Raw genomic sequence first — 5,928 nt, 5'->3', positions numbered from 1 at the left:
AAACAATCACGGTTAACAAAGCATGATTATTATTTCTTACAATTCTAGCTGGTTCCCCAACATTCTGTTTTTGCCCCTATCAAGAGCACCATTTAATGAAAAATTTTGAACCCAATTTTGTCTTTAATAATATTTTTCTTATATTTCCTTGGTATTATAATCCCCCAGCATGCCCAGAAACACCTGGGTTCTGCTTCTAATGGCTTCAACAGCTTTTATTTTTGAGGAACTTCCTCACTGCCCCCCCCCCCCCATTTCTTAGGAACAGTACTATAATTAATGTAGTTTTTTTTTAAAAAAATCTCTTCTGTCTTTCCTCAGTTCTGCTAGTGATCCTGTTTTTCCAAGTCAGGAAAAGGGACTGAATGAAGGGCGGTGCCAGATTTGAAGATTTCTTTCCTTTTGCAGTCTGGACTGAGTTTAGACGTCCTAAAGCCAGCTTGGCTCTCCACAACCCTCGAGGAAAACGTCTTTTTGATGAATGGTTTCCACATTGCTGAGGAATTTACACACCCAAAAACGAAAGCATCGAAACTAAAAAATGTGACCCACATTTGGGCTGGTTCTTGTGACAGAATGTCCTGCGTACTTTGCCGCCTCCCTAAGTGGAGCCAAGGGAGCATGACTTAATGTGATGCCTGGGCCATCATCGTCATGAATGAGTTCTCTCACTGCTGCTGTGTGAGCTGTACCTGACAGAACAGAGACCATGAAGCAATTAGAGGGATGCTCACAGTACCTGTGAGGTGCTTGGAGAGCTTTGGACTGCTCCACTGTTCAATTCTTCTCTTTTTTATTGATTTTTCTCTCTTCTTTCTCGCTTTGGGGTTAACTCAGTGCTTGCCTCTTACAGTTTGTTTTCAACATCTAAGCATTTATGGATGGTAGGGATGTCAGATCACCTCTTGCATAGATGCCACCATGTCTCTGGCAGATGGTACCTGCTGACCATTGCATTTTCCCTGCTGAGCCATTCAGCCTTAGAACCCAGCACAGCATTCCAGGATGCCACTAAAACAATGAGTTGAGTGTGGGATGAAACCTCTATTTTCCCACCATCTATTGTTTGTCACCTAGGCTCCTTGAGTTTGCAAGTGAGGAAAACCGAGACCCAGAGAGGGAAGGGAGTTACCCAGAGCCACAGAGTTGGAATTCAGGTCCTCAGACCTTTGCTCTTCCCCCCAGTTATTCCCTCCTGGTCCCTGTGGGTTTAATAACCTGGTACCCAACCAAGCCTCTTGGCCCTGTGAGAATAAGACTGATGGAGAGAGGGGGACTCCTGTGAGTAAGATAACATGGTGTGTGGATGCTCACACTGATTATGACATCGGGCTTTCTTCCTGATTCTTTGCTCTTTCCTGTTGGTGTTGTTGCCTGGGAGTTCTAGGTCAGCGGTTGCCAACCGGTGGTCCGTGGACCACTGGTGGTCCATGAGGTCTGAAAGGTTGGCGACCGCTGGTTTAAGAAACCTTTGGAGCAGTGGTCACCAACCCGTGGTCCATGGACCACTGGTGGTCTGCGAGGTTCAAAAGGTTGGGGACCGCTGTCTAGGTAATAAATGAATTTGGTTTTCCAATTTAACAGAAGAAGAACCTGGAAGTTACTACTGCCAGCCCTAGCTCATGTTTTTGTAACATTTCCTCACATTCCCCAGCTTAGGCCTCAGAAGAACTGTCTGTGCCCAAGGCCAGTGGGGAGGACAGGGAGGGAGACTGATATTTATTGGTGTGTGTGTGTGTGTGTGTGTGTGTGTGTGTGTGTGTGGTCTGGATCCTTAGACAGGAGAAGGAAAATAACACTTGGGGTGAGGCCCAGCTCCAGGTAGCAGCAAGCAGTGGCTCATCCTTTCATTCAGACTCTGCCCTGGCAAGGACGAAGCACTTAGAAAAGCCTTGGCTACTCAAGCTGTTGCTATTTCAGAGGAAGTTAGCCAGAGGGAGGGTGTGAAGGGCTCTTCGATATTTTTCTTTTTCACTAAGGGCAGGGAAAGCTGCTTCAGAAAGAAAAATAAATCCCATGAGTCAATGCGACATTTGCAAATGCTTTTATAGCAGGATCATCAAACTTAGTTGCTTTACTTAGTCTTTTTCTTTCCTTTGAAAATTATAGCAGTAATACATGCACATAGTAAACACACAAGCAGAGAGTAGGACAGTGAGAAGTAGATGTCTTCTTTTCCTCCCCACATGTAGGCCCGCTCTACAGGTCATCGGTTAGTGGTCATTGCATACACACACACACCACACATAAAGCTACGCATGTATATAAAATATCAGAGCATAATGATTGTGTTAGTTTGCTGGGCTGACATAACAAAGTATGTAGGCTGAGTGGCTGAAACAACAGAAACTTAATCTCTCACAGTTCTGGAGGCTCAAAGTCTGAAATAAAGGAGTTGAAGACTTGGTCTCTTTTGAGATCTCGCTCCTTAGCTTGCAGATGGCCGTCTTCTCCGTGTCCTCACATGGTTTTTCTGTGTCCTAATCTTATCTTCCAAGGACACCAGTCATATTGGATTAGGGCCCACTCCAATGACCTTGTTTAACCTTAATTACATTATTAAGGACCCTGTATCCAGATGTTCTGAGATACTGGGGGATAGGACTTAAACTTGTAAATTTGGAGAGTGTGTGGGTGGGGAAGATAACTCAGTTCAGCCCAGAACACTGACTTACTCTTTTAACTACATTGTATTGTGTAGATAGCCCATAATTCATGTATCTGGTCCCTGTGTATCTGGAGAATAAGACTGTTTCCATGCTTGTAGTGAATAACCTCACACCTAAATCTCTGTGCCCCTGTGTAAGGATACATGCAGGGTGAACTTGTAGAGAAATTGCAAACTTTGGCCTCCAAAGAGATTGACTTGTGTCCTTCCGGAGTGCATAATAATTTCTTGTGGAACAGGAGAGTGTGCGGTACCTACAAATCAAAGCCCTAATACTTTGTGATGTAATGCTGGTGTGAGAAATTCAGAGTGTGGCATAGGACTTGTGCACATGCCCTGTGGAATGGGATGGCCAGCCCTTTGAGGAATGTTGCCATTATGACTTTATTGTACACTTTTCAGTCAGCATCCATGTATTGAGGCATTGATGGACCCTGTTTTGCTCATTTCTCTGTTGTTATTATTTTTATTGTTTTTTTTTTTATTTTATTGATTTTAGAAAGGAAGGGAGAGGGAGAGAGAGATAGAAACATCCATGATGAGATCGGCTACCTCCTGCACATCCACAGTGGGGCTCGAGCCTGCAACCTGGGCATGTGCCCAGACTGGGAATAGAACTGTGACCTCCCAGTTCCTAGGTCCACGCTCAACCACTGAGCCATGCTGGCTGGGCATGTTGTTGTTATTTTTAAATAGACCTTAATTTTTAGAGCAGTTTTAGTTCACAGAAAATTTGAGGAAGGTACAGAGATTCCCCATACATCCCCTGCCCCACAGGTGCACAGTCCTCCCTCATTATCCACACTCCTTGCCAGAGTGGTACGTTTGTTACAATTGATGAACTTATAGTGACATATTATTATCCAAAGTTCATAGGGCTTACTCTTGGTGTTCTACATTTATTTGTTTACTAGAGGCCTGACGTATGAAATTTGTGCACGGGTACGGTCCCTAGGCCTGGCCTGCGATCAGGGCCATCTTCCCCGGCTTCGCACAACCAGCCCTGCCCCCCGCCGCCACCCACCCCCAGTTCCCCATTCACCATCAGGTGATCAGAGCCTGCCAGCCCGGGGGAGGAACCGAGAGGTTGGCTGTTCCGCCCGCTCGCCGGCCCTCTGTGTGGGGGGCAACTGGTGGGGTGGGGGCCTTGGCCTGGCGCCACCTGCGTCCCCCGCCACCCACCCCCGGTTCCCCGTTCACCATTGGGCGATCAGAGAGGTGGTCAGTGCACATAATAGTGACTGGTCTAGCAGTCGTTCTGCCATTAGGGTCAATTTGCATATTAACCTTTTATTATATAGGATTATACTCTGACTTGTTCAGTGAAAAGTTTTGGCCCTCTGTTGCTGGGGTAACAAGACACTGGCACTTCTCTTCAAGCTGTGACAGCCTGGAAGTTAGGCTGGCCAGGAATTATTCCAGTTTTGAAAGTGAGGATTAGGGGAATGACATACTCAGAGTGAAAAAGCCATAAGTGTCACGGGCTGGGCGTGAACCCCTTTTATTCTAAATTTTGCTTTTCCAGAAAGAAGTGGTAAATCAGCAGGGCCGTGAGATTTTTTTTAGAGGCTAATATAACATTTCTTTTATGGATGCTGGTTTGAGTTTCTACTTGTGTATATTAGTGTTTTTTTAACTAAAGATAATGCACTTGTTCCCTTGGTTGTTGGCATAGTTTGCTTTGATAAATAACTACTAGGAAAAGGCTATTGGATTTAAAATATATATATTTTTATATCTGTCTATCTGTCAATCATACCATAGAATTATATAGAGAGTGAAGGTGAAAATAAGGAAGTTTGAAAAGTCAGATCTATAATATGCCACCTGACTTTAGTAATAGAATAAGATTAAAACAGTATGACTTTCTTTTCACATTTTCCGTTATCACATCTCTCTGTCACTGTTTATCTGTCTTTAAATGACCAGTTAGGCTCACATATTATATACATGTCTGTTCATTTTTCTCTTCTGTGGAGATATTAAGGTTAAATGTTGATTCTGCTGTGACAAAGTTCCATCATGGAACAGGAGAGTGTTTAAAAATAAATGTTTTCCAAAATAGAATATTTTATTAATCCCATTTGAACTTGACATACAGTAAGACTGGTTATCTAAGACCACAGAACTAAAGAGGTAGCAACCAATGAAGGAGATAGTTGAGAAAGAATTTGGAAGGCATGTGAGTGGAAAGAAGTTAGTAAAATTGGGGATAGAAGACATGATGGAGTGAATTGTAAAGGAAGGTGATCTGTAAGAATACCACACAGGCAGTGGTGTTGGGGTCCCACTTGTGTGGCCTCTTAGCTCAGCCCAAGTAGAATAATCTTACAAAGCAGTGACTTAACATTATGAAGCAAGAAGAGTCTTTTGAGGAAGATGGCTTGGGAAACTGAATGAAGTAGAGAGAGTACATTAGCAAAATTTTAAAATAATGATATAGTGCAGAATGTCCAAGGGCTCAAACAATGGCGGTTTCATTAAGTAGATGAAATAACTTGGGAAACGACATTTCCAAGATCTGTCTTAACATCCTGTGATTATAGCCGGTCTTATACCTGCTTACCTATGATCTCTTCTCATTATAAGTGATGTTTATAGTGTGGCATTCTAATTGATGCTTGTTTTGCAGCTGTGCAAGGTCTTGAACTTCATTCCAAATCATTATCAAGAGACTGAATTGTTAGGTTGTAGGTTTTATATAGACTGTACTGTACTGTATATAGGTTTAGTTGTTATTTGCAGTTTATAATCTCTTTTGTAGAAATCCCTCCCTGACACCAGGTGTGTCTGATTAGGTCCAAGAGACCACAGCATAAGCATAAATATTGTTACCACTTTATAAATGAGGAGTCTTAAAAGGGGTTAATAACTTGCTCATGGTTCAGAATTAGTAGTGGGTGGCAGACCCAAGCCCCAACTCAGGCAGGGTGGCTCTGAGCTTGAGCTTTTAACAACACTACGCTCTATTGCCCTATGCTTTTTTTAAAAAAAATATATCTTTATTGATTTCAGAGAGGAAGGGAGAGGAAGAGAGAGATAGAAACATCAATGATGAGAGGGAATCATTGATTGGCTGCTTCCTGCACGCTCCCTATAGGGAATCAAGCGCATAACCTGGACATGTGCCCTTGGTGGGAATCAAACCCTAGACTGGGGTGGGCAACCTTTTTGTGAGTGCATGCCAAAACCAGCAAAATCTCTGACTCAAAATTCTTCTGCGTGCCAACCCTAATTTTTTTTGAGAACATGTTACGCCT

At 43.3% G+C, this 5,928-nt stretch overlaps 1 protein-coding gene across 2 annotated transcripts in view; it reads left to right on the top strand.

Moving 5' to 3' along the window:
* The first annotated feature begins 334 nt into the window (after window positions 1-334).
* SERINC5 (serine incorporator 5) overlaps window positions 335-5,928 on the top strand; it is a 54,110-nt gene continuing 48,516 nt past the window's right edge. The window contains exon 1 of one of the 2 annotated variants that reach the window (XM_014550167.1): window positions 335-746. The gene's annotated coding sequence lies outside the window, so the exon portion shown is untranslated. The remainder of the gene's footprint in view (window positions 747-5,928) is intronic. The other variant, XM_014550173.1, reaches the window with a different exon arrangement.

This window comes from Myotis brandtii, unplaced genomic scaffold, assembly GCF_000412655.1.
Source record: "Myotis brandtii unplaced genomic scaffold, ASM41265v1 scaffold115, whole genome shotgun sequence".
NCBI classification, from domain to species: Eukaryota; Metazoa; Chordata; class Mammalia; order Chiroptera; family Vespertilionidae; genus Myotis; species Myotis brandtii.
The sequence above is the reverse complement of the archived record's forward strand: the minus strand, read 5'-3'. Positions and strand labels throughout refer to the sequence as shown.